Here is a 15,003-nt window from a genome sequence, read left to right as displayed (position 1 = left end):
GACGTCTCCACGGGTCCCCGTTGTGGAGCTCCCCTCGCCCTCCGTCTCACTGGTGTACTCGGAGTCGGTTGCATGGCCCTCCGGGGCCATGTGAGATGCAGCTCCCTCGTGCGCCGATGCCACTTCTCCTCCGCCTGATGATGCTAATGCACACATGAACAGGAAAACCAAAAAAAGGGGGGGAGAAGAAAGAAAGACATGTTGAGTGCATGCATTGGCGGCACTGTTGGCGGAGAGGACAGACACAGAAGCCCCCTGCACTACGCTGCACACTCAGGGTACACTACTCAGTTATTGTGACTTGGCCTACAAGTCTATGGACGACAAATGCACACATAGGTGAGCCCGGACCATGGATAGCTGTACTTAGCACCCTACAGAGGTGGGGGGCGGGGGCACAGGGCCATGCCTAACGGAGGGGCCTAGCCTACAGAAACCGCCCTGGCCTAGAGATAGCCACAGCCCTCCTCCCCCACCCAGACACCTCCACTGTGCGCTAATATAGCAGAATGTGCTGATACTCACCCCCTTGTGTCTGCTGTGATGTCCTCACGCGCCCATCCAAATCGGGGTAGGCCACCGCCAGGATCCGGGACATCAGGGGGGTCAATTGCCGTGTGGCACCCCTCCTAGGTTGGGAGGCCATCCCCAGCAGAGCCTCGGCGGTCTTTCTGCTCCCGCGGCGGATGTCGTCCCACCTCTTGCGGCAGTGGGTGCCCCGTCTGTTGTGGACCCCCAGGGCCCAGACGTCCTTGGCGATGGCACGCCAAATGTCGATCTTCTGATGGGCACTGACCTATGTGACATGTACAGGGCGGAAAAAGAAATATCATCACTTTTCTGCATGGTCGATGTGAGTGGCTCCCCCTCCCCAACCTTGCCATGTGGCACATGCTCTCATCTGTCGTGCGTTGCACTCCTCATTCGCTCCCCTCCCCACCATCTTACATCCACCCCACTCAACACAGGCATAGCCCATACTACGTGCTCCCTGTGTACTTACCTGTTGGTCTGGAGGACCGTAGAGTAGCACATACTGGGGGAGGACGACATCAACAAGTTTCTCCAGTTCCTCAGATGTGAAGGCAGGGGCCCTTTCCCCAGTCGCAGCACCCATTGTATCTTCCAGACCGAGGTCACAGCAGCACTTGCAGTATAGGTCCTCTCCTGTGGATGATCAGGTCTCGAGTGATTGAGCAGTTAGAAAATGGCGCGGCGGTGCGTACTGCGACCGCCGGCGCACATCGTCATTGGCTCCTGAGACCCATAGGGTTCAATGTTAACCAATGCTGCTTTGTGCTGCGGTCTTCGACCGCCTACCGCCACGGTGTGCCACACCAGCGCATTGACTTCACATCCCATTGTCACACTTCACAGGTCAGACAGCCGCCATTTCAAGGGCCCACATGGCTTAATTTCTACTGCGTCACACAGGCCTAGGCCTTGCATTGCCACTCATACAAGCCATTCAATGCATAGCGAATCGTGTACTGTGCAAGTTGTGGTTACGTACCTGTGGGTTGCTTGACTCTGTGCTCCATGTTGTCCTTCCTAGGCACCGTCCGCTGGGACTTGCGAGGAGATGGAGGAATCCTCCCGTGTACAGACCGCTGGTGGACCTGTCGACAATGGAAGAAAGACATGTCATACTGACATACAGACTTGACCGAGCCACTATACAGGAACTGTGTGCCCAGCTGGAGCCAGACCTGATGTCCCCCATTCGCCAACCCACAGGGATTCCCCCTCTGGTGCAGGTTCTGTCAGTACTCCATTTTTTGGCAAGTGGATCATTCCAAACAACAGTGGCCATATTATCAGGGATGTCTCAGCCTATGTTTTCTAAGGTTTTGTCCAGAGTGTTGTCTGCCCTGATGAAATACATGCGGAGCTACATTGTTTTCCCTGAGGTGGGCGATTTGGCTACAGTGAAGGGTGATTTCTATGCCCTTGGACATATCCCCAACATCATTGGTGCCATTGATGGGACCCCTGTGGCTTTGGTTCCCCCCAGTGGAAGTGAGCAGGTGTACAGGAACAGAAAAAGTTATCATTCGATGAATGTCCAGGTGGTCTGTTTGGCTGACCAGTACATCTCCCATGTAAATGCCAAGTTCCCTGGGTCAGTGCATGACGCGTACATCATGCGAAATAGCAGCATCCCTTATGTGATGGAACAGCTACAGAGACACCGTGTGTGGCTAATAGGTGACTCTGGTTACCCCAACCTGTCGTGGCTACTTACCCCAGTGAGGAATCCCAGGACAAGGGCAGAGGAACGCTACAATGAGGCCCATGGGTGAACTAGGAGGATTATAGAAAGAACCTTCGGCCTCCTGAAGGCCAGGTTTAGGTGCCTGCATATGACAGGTGGATCCCTAATGTACTCACCAAAGAAGGTGTGCCATATCATCGTGGCCTGCTGTATGCTTCACAACCTGGCTTTGCGACGCCAGGTGCCTTTCCTGCAGGAGGATGGTCCAGATGGTGGTGTTGTAGCAGCTGTGGAGGCTGTGGAGAGTGAAGAGGAGGAAGACGATGGGGACGACACAGACAACAGGGACACAGTGATACAAGAGTATTTTCAGGAGCACACAGGTACGAATCAACCACGCCATTTTACATTTACTTAAAGTCTCCTGCCTCTCTACTGTCTGAGTTCCCCCCCAGTTCCTGTTAACTGAGTTGTGACTTTCCCTTCCGTTTTCAGAGTTGTGGGCCCAACTGCGTGACCTCTGCTTTGTTTGCCCATGGACTACAGCTGTGTGACAGTGGTATGTTGTCATCACAATGTAACTGAACATTTTTGCACCGTTATGTCTAATACATTTGTTCAAAATACAAGCAGACTCCAGATTTTTTAAGTGCAATAAGTGATTTAATTAAAGTGCTACATTTAGGAACATGATTGTAAAACGGTGATGGGTGATGGTGGAGTAATGTCCATGGCAGAGTCCAGTTCTCAGTCTCACAGGTGCATTGTCCATATGCCTGTGGAAGGATGGAGCAGGGGCAGTTCAAGGTTGGACAGGGTGACAATGTGGGACAGTGGGATGACATCAGGGGGTATCGTTTGCTGGCGGGGGTCTTGGCATCCTACTCTGTCTTCTTGTGAGATCTCAGGTTCCGCTTGCGGGGTGGTTCTTCTTCTGCAGGAGGTGGGGTTCTGGTGGCCTGTCGTTGTGTGGGGGCCTTCTGTCCAATAGCGCCGGCGGAGGTGGTAGGCTGTTCCTGGTCCAGGCTAGTGACAGGGGCCCTTTGTGGTGCCACATGGTCCCGCAATGTGGTGACTATCTGGTTAAGGGCCACAACGATGGTCCCCATTGCGGAACTAATGTTCCTCAGTTCCTCTCTGAACCCCATGTACTGTTCCTCCTGCAGTACCTGGATCTCCTGGAACCTGGCCAGTACCATAGCCATCGTCTCCTGTGAGTGGTGGTATGCTCCCATGATGGAGGAGAGGGCCTCTGGGAGAGTCGGTTCCCTGGGCAGCCCTCCCAGTACCCCTGTTTCCCTGGGCCTCTGTCCCCTGGACGGTGTGCCCACTACCACTGCCCCCAGGTCCCTGTTGTTGTTGGGGTGGTGGGTCAACCTGGGTGCCCTGTAGTGGTGGACACACCGCTGATTGACGTGTCCTGGAGACAGAGGCATGGGCCCGTTGGGTGGGAGCTGTGCTGGTGTTCCCAGAGTGGGTTAGGTCAGGTGAAGCCTGTGGCTGTCTGTGGGGAACCGACTGTCCCGAGGTCCCCGATGGGCCGGGCTGGTCATCTGGGTCCAGGGAGACAGAGCTGCTGTCATCACTGGGGGCCTCTTCTGGGGGTGGGATGGACATCTCTGGACCCTCCGTGGCGGTGTGGTGGCGTTCGGGTCTTGCAGGGGTATAAGAGTTTGGTTATTGCTTCTGTGTGTGGCATTTCGTGTAATAGGTGGGTGGCCGTGTACCCCAGTGCTGGAATTCCCTTGTGGGGGCTTTTGTGACGGTGGCTTGTGGGGGTGATGGGTGTGTGCAGTGGGCATGCTTTGGTGATGGGTGATAATGCTTTAGGGACGCATGCAGGGCTAGGTTTTGGGATGGGTGGGATGTGATGGTGAGCCATTTGCAAGGAGTTGGTGTGATGGGGGTGGGGGTATGATTTGGCATGCAGGTGGGGTGGGGGGAATGAAGAGATTTGCCTTACCAGAGTCCATTCCTCCGCCTACTCCTGCGAGGCCCTCAGGATGCAGGATGTGCAAGACTTCCTCCTCCCATGCTGTGAATTCTGGGGGAGTAGGTGGGTGTCCGCCGCCAGTCCGCTGTACCGCGATGTTGTGCCTTGATACCATGGAAGGCACCTTCCCCCGTAGGTCGTTCCACCGCTTCCTGATGTCGTTCCGATTGCGTGGATGCTGTCCCACAGCGTTGACCCTGTCCACTATTCTTTGCCATAGCTCCATCTTCCTGGCAATGGTGGTGTGCTGCACCTGTGCCCCGAAGAGCTGGGGCTCTACACGAACTATTTCCTCCACCATGACCCTGAGTTTGCGTCAGAGAACCTGGGGTGTCTTTGGGGTGCCATGGGGTGGTGTGGATGAGGTGAGGGGTGGTGTATGTGTTGTAGAGTGTGGTGAGTGTGGTGGTGTATGGTGTTTTGTGCGTGGAAATTGTGTGGGTGATGTTGTGATTTGCCTCTGTGTGATGGTCTACTCTATGCTGTGCTCTCTCTCTCTGTCCTTCAGTCGCAATTGTGGTCGTAAGGGTTTGTGGGTGATGTGGGTGTGTGTTTTATATTTAATTGGGTGTGTGGGAGTGGTGTGTGTATGTGTCTCAGGTGTGTATATTTTGATTTGTCCAATGTGGTAGTGTTTTGTAAAGGTGTGTGTATTTTGAGCGCCGCGGTGTGTATCGCCAATGGAATACCGCCGTTGAAAGACCGCTGCGGGGATTTGTGGGTCAGAATGGTATGGGCGTATTTCTGTTGGCGTGACGGTGGAGGTTTGGTCATCGCCAGTTTCCCGCTGACCTTTGGTGTGGCGGACTTTTGTTGGTGTCGGGTTTTTGGCGGTTTGCCAGTTGCGGGTCAGAATGACCGTGGCGGTTTACCGCGACCGCGGCAGTGTTATGGCGGTCTTCTGACCGGCGGTAAGCGCCTTTTACCGCCGAGGTCAGAATGACCCCCATAGAGTTTACTGGGAGGACAACCTCTTGTACACCGAGGCAAGGGACCCAAAACCTGGAGCAGCCAGGAGATTGGTCATTCCCCTGCAGTACAGAGAGTTCCTCCTAACTCTTGCACATGACATTCCTTTGGCTGGGCATTTGGGCCAGATCAAAACATGGGAAATGCTTGTCCCCCTGTTTCACTGGCCTAGGAGGTCAGAGGACACTAAAGATTTGTGTAAGTCTTGTGTGTCCTGCCAAGCCAGTGGCAAGACCGGTGGCACACCAAAGGCTCCCTTATTCCATTACCTGTGGTTGGGGTCCCCTTTGAAAGGGTAGGGGTTGACATAGTTGGCCCCCTTGACCCTTCTACTACTTCAGGCAATAGGTTTATCTTGGTGTTGTGGACCATGCCACAAGATATCCTGAAGCAACTCCTCTAACCACCACTTCAGGTCCTGCAGTGGCAAAGGCCCTCCTGGGAATCTTTCCCAGGGTGGGTTTCCCTAAAGAGGTTGTATCAGACAGGGGTAGCAACTTTATGTCTGCATACTTGAAAGCTATGTGGAAGGAATGTGGTGTAACCTACAAATTCACCACTCCTTATCATCCACAGACTAATGGACTGGTAGAGAGGTTTAATAAAACTCTCAAAGGTATGATAATGGGACTCCCTTAAAAACTCAGGAGGAGATGGGATGTCCCGTTACCTTGCCTCCTTTTTGCTTACAGGGAGGTACCCCAGAAAGGAGTGGGCTTCAGCCCCTTTGAACTCCTCTTTGGACACCCTGTAAGAGGTCCACTAACACTCGTGAAGGAGGGTTGGGAACAACCTTTAAAAGCTCCCAAACAGGACATAGTGGACTATGTACTTGGCCTAAGATCCAGAATGGCTGAGTACATGAAAAAGGCCAGTAAAAACCTTCAGGCCAGCCAAAAGCTCCAGAAGCAATGGCATGACCAGAAGGCCGTTCTGATCCAGTACCAACCAGGACAGAAGGTGTGGGCATTGGAGCCTGTGGCCCCAAGAGCACTCCAGGACACATGGAGTGGACCCCATCTAATTGTTGAGAAAAAGGGTGAGGTTACCTATCTGGTAGATCAGGGCACTGCCAGAAGTCCCCTTAGGGTGATTCATGTCAACCGCCTAAAATCCTACTATGACAGGGCTGATCTCACCTTGCTCATGGCAACAGATGAGGGACAGGAAGAAGAGAGTGACCCTCTCCCTGATCTCTTTTCCACCACTGAAAATGATGCTTTAGTGGAGGGAGTAGTTTTGGCAGATTGTCTGACTGCAGAACAGAAAGACAACTGCATAAATCTCCTTGGACAATTTTCTGAATTCTTTTCAACTGTGCCAGGCACCACATCTTGGTGTGAGCACACAATTGATACTGGAGACAGCTTGCCTGTCAAAAGTAAAATCTATAGGCAGCCTGACCATGTCAGGGACTGCATAAAACAAGAGGTTCAGAAAATGCTCGATCTAGGAGTGGTTGAACCTTCTGAAAGCCCATGGGCGAGTCCTGTGGTGCTTGTACCAAAGCCTCACTCAAAAGATGGAAAAAGGGAGATGAGGTTTTGTGTAGACTACAGAGGTCTCAATCAGGTAACAAAAACTGATGCTCACCCTATACCCAGGGCAGATGAGCTCATAGATACACTGGCATCTTCCATGTATCTAAGCACCTTTGATTTGGCTGCAGGGTATTGGCAGATCAAATTGTCTGAGGATGCTAAACCTAAAACTGCATTTTCAACTATAGGAGGGCACTACCAATTTACAGTGATGCCCTTTGGTTTGAAGAATGCACCTGCCACTTTTCAGAGGTTGGTGAACACAGTCCTGCAAGGGTTGGAGGCTTTTAGTGCAGCATATCTAGATGATATAGCTGTCTTTAGCTCCACCTGGGATGAGCACCTGGTCCACCTTTGGAAAGTTTTGGAGGCCCTGCAAAAGGCAGGCCTCACTATCAAGGCCTCAAAGTGCCAGATAGGGCAGGGAAAGGTGGTTTATCTGGGACACCTGGTAGGTGGAGAACAGATTGCACCACTGCAGGGGAAAATCCAGACAATCATGGATTGGGTTCCCCCTACAACACAGACCCAAGTGAGAGCCTTCTTAGGCCTCACTGGGTATTACAGGAGATTCATTAAAAACTATGGCTCCATAGCGGCCCCTCTTAATGATCTCACTAGTAAAAAGATGCCTAAAAAGGTATTGTGGACAGCTAGCCGTCAGAAAGCTTTTGAGGAGCTCAAACAGGCCATGTGCTCTGCACCTGTCCTAAAAAGCCCATGTTACTCCAAGAAATTCTTTGTTCAAACTGATGCATCTGAATCAGGGGTAGGGGCATTCTCATCACAACTGAATTCTGAGGGCCAGGATCAACCAGTTGCTTTTATCAGCAGAAGGTTGACCCCTAGAGAAAAGCATTGGTCTGCCATAGAGAGGGAGGCCTTTGCTGTGGTCTGGGCACTGAAGAAGTTGAGGCCATACCTGTTTGGCACTCGCTTTATTGTTCAGACAGACCACAAACCTCTACTTTGGCTAAAACAAATGAAAGGTGAAAACCCTAAATTGTTGAGGTGGTCCATATCTCTAAAGGGAATGGACTTTACAGTGGAACATAGACCTGGGAGTACCCACTCTAATGAAGATGGACTCTCCAGATATTTCCACTTAGACAAATGAAGACTCATCAGGTCATGGCTAGTCCTATTGTCCTTCGTTTGGGGGGTGGGGTGTAGGAACGTACCATCTTGCCTGGCATGTTACCTCCATATTTCACTGTATATATGTTGTTTTAGTCTATGTGTCACTGGGACCCTGCCAGGCAGGGCCCCAGTTCTCATAAGTATGTGCCCTGTATGTGTTCCCTGTGTGATGCCTAACTGTCTCACTGAGGCTCTGCTAACCAGAACCTCAGTGGTTATGCTCTCTCTGCTTTCCAAATTTGTCACCAACAGGCTAGTGACTAAATTTATCAATTCACATTGGCATACTGGAACACCCATATAATTCCCTAGTATATGGTACTGAGGTACCCAGGGTATTGGGGTTCCAGGAGGTCCCTATGGGCTGCAGCATTTCTTTTGCCACCCATAGGCAGCTCTGACAATTCTTACACAGGCCTGCCAGTGCAGCGTGAGTGAAATAATGTCCACGTTATTTCACAGCCATTTACCACTGCACTTAAGTAACTTATAAGTCACCTATATGTCTAACCTTCACCTGGTGAAGGTTGGGTGCAATGTTACTTAGTGTGTGGGCACCCTGGCACTAGCCAAGGTGCCCCCACATTGTTCAGGGCAAATTCCCCAGACTTTGTGAGTGCGGGACACCATTACACGCGTGCACTGTACATAGGTCACTACCTATGTACAGCGTCACAATGGTAACTCCGAACATGGCCCAGTAACGTGTCTAAGATCATGGAATTGTCACCCCAATGCCATTCTGGCATTGGGGGGCAATTCCATGATCCCCCGGGCCTCTAGCACAGAGCCCGGGTACTGCCAAACTGCCTTTCCGGGGTCTCCATTGCAGCTGCTGCTGCTGCCAACCCCTCAGACAGGTTTCTGCCCTCCTGGGTCCAGGCAGCCCTGGCCCAGGAAGGCAGAACAAAGGACTTCCTCTGAGAGAGGGTGTAACACCCTCTCCCTTTGTAAATAGGTGTGAAGGCTGGGGAGGAGTAGCCTCCCCCAGCCTCTGGAAATGCTTTGATGGGCAAAGATGGTGCCCATCTCTGCATAAGCCAGTCTACACCGGTTCAGGGATCCCCCAGACCTGCTCTGGCGCGAAACTGGACAAAGGAAAGGGGAATGACCACTCCCCTGACCTGCACCTCCCAGGGGAGGTGCCCAGAGCTCCTCCAGTGTGTCCCAGACCTCTGCCATCTTGGAAACAGAGGTGTCTGTGGCACACTGGACTGCTCTGAGTGGCCAGTGCCATCAGGTGACGTCAGAGGCTCCTTCTGATAGGCTCTTACCTCTCTTGGTAGCCAATCCTCCTTCCTAGGTAGCCAAACCTCCTTTTCTGGCTATTTAGGGTCTCTGCTTTGGGAATCTCCCTAGATAACAAATGCAAGAGCTCATCAGAGTTCCTCTGCATCTCCCTCTTCACCTTCTACCAAAGGATCGACGACTGACTGCTCAGGACGCCTGCAAAACCGCAACAAAGTAGCAAGACGACTACTAGCAACCTTGTATCGCTTCGTCCTGCCGGCTTTCTCGACTGTTTCCAGGTGGTGCACGCTCTGGGGGTAGCCTACCTCCTCTCTGCACTAGGAGCTCTGAAGAAATCTCCTGTGGGTCGACGGAATCTTCCCCCTGCAACTGCAGGCACCAAATGACTGCATCACCGGTCCTCTGGGTCCCCTCTCAGCACGACGAGCATGGTCCTTGGAACTCAGCAACTCTGTCCAAGTGACTCCCACAGTCCAGTGACTCTTCAGTCCAAGTTTGGTGGAGGTAAGTCCTTGCCTTCCCACGCTAGACTGCATTGCTGGGTACCGCATGATTTGCAGCTGCTCCGGCTCCTGTGCACTCTTCCAGGATTTCCTTCGTGCACAGCCAAGCCTGGGTCCCCGACACTCTATCCTGCAGTGCACAACCTTCTGAGTTGTCCTCTGGCGTCGTGGGACTCCCATTTGTGACTTCAAGTGGACTCCGGTTCACTTTTCTTCCAAGTGCCTGTTCAGGTACTTCTGCTGGTGCTGCCTGCTTCTGTGAGGGCTCCCTGAGCTGCTGGGCACCCCCTCTGTCTCCTCCTCCAAGTGGCGACATCCTGGTCCCTCCTGGGCCACAGCAGCACCCAAAAACCTCTACTGTGACCCTTGCAGATAGAAAGGCTTGTTTGCAGTCTTTCTGCATGGGAACACCTCTGCAAGCTTCTACGCGACGTATGACATCCATCCTCCAAAGGAAAAGTTCCTAGCTCTCTTCTTTCTTGCAGAACTCCAAGCTTCTTCCAACAGGTGGCAGCTTCCTTGCACCCTCAGCTGCCATTTCCTGGGCTCCTGCCCACTCTCGACACTGTCGTGACTATTGGACTTGGTCCCCTTGTCTTACAGGTACTCAGGTCTGTAAATCCACTGTTGTTGCATTGCTGGTGTTTGTTCTTCCTGCAGAATCCCCGTATCACGACTTCTGTGCTCTCTGGGGGTAGTAGGTGTACTTGACACCTACCTTTCAGGGATCTTGGGGTGGGCTATTTTTCTAACCCTCACTGTTTTCTTACAGTCCCAGCGACCCTCTACAAGCTCTCATAGGTTTGGGGTCCATTCGTGGTTCACATTCCACTTTTGGAGTATATGGTTTGTGTTGCCCCTATACCTATGTGCTCCTATTGCAATCTACTGTCATTTTACACTGCTTGCATTACTTTTCTTGCTATTACCTGCATAGTTTTGGTTTGTGTACATATATTTTGTGTATATAACTTATCCTCATACTGAGGGTACTCACTGAGATACTTTTGGCATATTGTCATAAAAATAAAGTACCTTTATTTTTAGTACTTCTGTGTATTGTGTTTTCTTATGATATTGTGCATATGACACCAGTGGTATAGTAGGAGCTTTACATGTCTCCTAGTTCAGCCTAAGCTGCTTTGCCATAGCTACCTTCTATCAGCCTTAGCTGCTAGAAACACCTCTTCTACACTAATAAGGGATAACTGGACCTGGCACAAGGTGTAAGTACCTCTGGTACCCACTACAAGCCAGGCCAGCCTCCTACATTGGTTGTGCAGCGGTGGGATAAGTACTTGGAACTACTTACCACTTTGTCATTGTGTACTTTTCATAAGAGAATAATATAAAAAACAGTTCAGTGTAGGCACATTTAACCAAAAGATTTGCTTTTCTCCTCTTAAACTTTTTACAAAGTTCTGAAAAGAATTCTAAAAGTTTCTAAAAAGTTAGAAAACGTTTTTTCTCTGTTCTTTAAAAAGTTCTTAAACTTTTTCTTCCTTCTCACTCTCTCTAAACCTTTTCCTGTCATGTCTGTAGAAGACTCTACTCTTAAAATGGTCAATACTACTTATGACAATTCAAATTACAAGAGCCTAAGGAGTGTCTGCTTAGATAGAGGTTTAGTGATAGGAAATAACCCTACAAAAGAGTTTCTATTTAACATGCTTATTGTGAATGATGAGTCCCAAGCAGGCACTTTAAATGAGAGGTTAATAGAAGGTTCCCATTCTGACTCAGGGGATCTCCTTGAGGGAAATGGGGAGGGATCTGTATCATATCTGCCTCCTAGCAGGACACCTAGTAATGTTGGTAGTAATGGAGGTTCCCATCATAGTAGGGGAGTCTTTATTCCTGGAGGCCAAGTTGTTAGGGTTCAGTCAGTTAGGGACAGATCCCCCTCTGTTGTTTCAAATTTATCTTCTGTGTCCAAGCATTCCCAACCCACCCACCCTGAAGACAACATGTTAAAAAGGGAACTCAAAAGGTTGAGGGTTGAAGAGACCGTACTGAAGCTTAAACAGCAACAGCTGGCCTTAGATAGGGAATCCCTAGACCTGGAGAAGGAGAGACAGAGATTGGGGTTTGGACCCCATGGTGGCAGCAGCAGTGATTCCTGATAGTAATCCTGTTAGAGAGCATGATTCCAGGAATCTGCACAAGATAGTCCCCCTTACAAAGAGGGGGATGACATCAACAAGTGGTTTGCTGCACTTGAGAGGGCCTGTATGGTACAAGGGGTCCCTCAATGGCAGTGGGCTGCTATATTGTGGCTATCTTTCAATGGAAAGGGTAGGGATAGGCTCCTTACTGTTAGAGAAAGTGATGCTAACAATTTTTCAGTTTTGAAGGATGCACTCTTGGATGGATTTGGCTTAACCACTGAACAATACAGGATTAAGTTCAGAGACACCAGAAAAGAGTCCTCACAAGACTGGATAGACTTTGTTGACTGTTCAGTGAAGGTCTTGGAGGGGTGGGTACATGGCAGTAAAGTTTCTGACTATGAAAGCCTGTATAATCTTATTCTGAGGGAGCATATTCTGAATAACTGTGTTTCTGACTTGTTACACCAATATCTAGTGGAGTCAGATCTGACCTCTCCCCAAGAATTGGGAAAGAAGGCAGACAAATGGGTCAGAACAAGAGTGAACAGAAAAGTTCATACAGGGGGTGACAAGGATGGCAAGAAGAAGGATGGTAAGTCTTCTGACAAGGTTAGGGACAAAAGTAAAACAGAGTCTTCATCGGGCCCACAAAAATCCTCTGGTGGGGTGGTAGGTCCAAATCCTCTTCCAATAATCAACCTAAAAAGTCTTGGTGTTATTTGTGTAAAGGCAAAGGCCATTGGGCAACTGATGCCAGTTATCCAAAGAAAAACACCAAACCTCCCACTACCACAACCCCTACTGCAAATTCTAGTGCCCCTAGTAATAGCAGTGGTGGTGGGAGCAAACCTACTAATAGCCAATCCAAGGGAGTAGCTGGGCTCACTTTTGGTAATTTAGTTGGGGTTGGTCTTGTTATGGAGACCACAGAGGCTGTGTTAGTCTCTGAAGGTGCCATTGGTTTGGCCACCTTGGTTGCTTGTCCCCTTAATATGGATAAGTACAAGCAACTTCCCCTAATAAATGGTGTTGAGGTTCAGGCCTACAGGGACACAGGTGCCAGTGTTACCATGGTAATAGAGAAACTGGTGCACCCTGAACAACACCTACTTGGTCAGCAGTACCAAGTGAAAGACGCTCATAACAACACTCTTAGCCACCCCATGGCTGTTGTGAATCTCAACTGGGGGGGGTTACTGGTCCGAAGAAAGTTGTGGTTGCTTTAGATTTACCTGTAGACTGTCTACTAGGAAATGATTTAGAGACATCAGCTTGGGCAGAAGTGGAGTTGGAGGCTCATGCAGCAATGCTGGGCATTCCTAGGCATAGTTTTGCTTTAACAAGGGCTCAGGCCAAAAAGCAAAAAGGACAGGGTAACTTGGATCCTGGAACAATGGACCAAGTGCTCCCTAAAGCTAGGGGTAGCAAGGGTAAATCCCTACCCACTATCCCTCCCTCTACAGATGATTCTCCTTCTGAGGAAGAAGAATTTCCTCCCTGTGCAGAACCTTCACCAGATGAGCTGGCAGCAGACACTGCTGAGCTTTTGGGTGGAGGGGGGCCTGCCAGGGAAGAGCTGAGTGTGGCACAGCAAACCTGTCCCACATCAGAGGGTCTCAGACAGCAAGGTGTCAAGCAGCAAAATGGGGATGTCAGTGACTCACATAGAGTTTACTGGGAGGACAACCTCTTGTACACCGAGGCAAGGGACCCAAAACCTGGAGCAGCCAGGAGATTGGTCATTCCCCTGCAGTACAGAGAGTTCCTCCTAACTCTTGCACATGACATTCCTTTTGCTTGGCATTTGGGCCAGATCAAAACATGGGAAAGGCTCGTCCCCCTGTTTCACAGGCCTAGGAGGTCAGAGGACACTAAAGATTTGTGTAAGTCTTGTGTGTCCTGCCAAGCCAGTGGCAAGACTGGTGGCACACCAAAGGCTCCCCTTATTCCATTACCTGTGGTTGGGGTCCCCTTTGAAAGGGTAGGGGTTGACATAGTTGGCCCCCTTGACCCTCCTACTGCTTCAGGCAATAGATTTATCTTGGTGGTTGTGGACCATGCCACAAAATATCCTGAAGCAATTCCTCTAAGCACCACTACAGGTCCTGCAGTGGCAAAGGCCCTCCTGGGAATCATTCCCAGGGTGGGTTTCCCTAAAGAGGTTGTATCAGACAGGGTAGCAACTTTATGTCTGCATACCTGAAAGCTATGTGGAAGGAATGTGGTGTAACCTACAAATTCACCACTCCTTATCATCCACAGACTAATGGACTGGTAGAGAGGTTTAATAAAACTCCCAAAGGTATGATAATGGCACTCCCTTAAAAACTTAGGAGGTGATGGGATGTCCTGTTACCTTGCCTCCTTTTTGCTTACAGGGAGGTACCCCAGAAAGGAGTAGGCTTCAGCCCCTTTGAACTCCTCTTTGGACACCCTGTAAGAGGTCCACTAACACTTGTGAAGGAGGGTTGGGAACAACCTTTAAAAGCTCCCAAACAGGACATTGTGGACTATGTACTTGGCCTAAGATCCAGAATGGCTGAGTACATGAAAAAGGCCAGTAAAAACCTTCAGGCCAGCCAAAAGCTCCAGAAGCAATGGCATGACCAGAAGGCCGTTCTGATCCAGTACCAACCAGGACAGAAGGTGTGGGTATTGGAGCCTGTGGCCCCAAGAGCACTCCAGGACACATGGAGTGAACCCCATCAAATTGTTGAGAAAAAGGGTGAGGTTACCTATATGGTAGACCTGGGCACTGCCAGAAGTCCCCTTAGGGTGATTCACGTCAACCGCCTAAAATCCTACTATGACAGGGCTGATCTCACCCTGCTCATGGCAACAGATGAGGGACAGGAAGAAGAGAGTGACCCTCTCCCTGATCTCTTTTCCACCACTGAAATTGATGCTTTAGTGGAGGGAGTAGTTTTGGCAGATTGTCTGACTGCAGAACAGAAAGACAACTGCATAAATCTCCTTGGACAATTTTCTGAACTCTTTTCAACTGTGCCAGACACCACATCTTGGTGTGAGCACACAATTGATACTGGAGACAGCTTGCCTGTCAAAAGTAAAATCTATAGGCAGCCTGACCATGTCAGGGACTGCATAAAACAAGAGGTTCAGAAAATGCTTGATCTAGGAGTGGTTGAACCTTCTGAAAGCCCATGGGCGAGTCCTGTGGTGCTTGTACCAAAGCCTCACTCAAAAGATGGAAAAAGGGAGATGAGGTTTTGTGTAGAGTACAGAGGTCTCAATCAGGTAACAAAAACTGATGCTCACC

This window comes from Pleurodeles waltl, chromosome 4_2 (assembly GCF_031143425.1).
Source record: "Pleurodeles waltl isolate 20211129_DDA chromosome 4_2, aPleWal1.hap1.20221129, whole genome shotgun sequence".
Classification (NCBI taxonomy): domain Eukaryota; kingdom Metazoa; phylum Chordata; class Amphibia; order Caudata; family Salamandridae; genus Pleurodeles; species Pleurodeles waltl.
Note: the sequence above shows the minus strand (reverse complement) of the source record.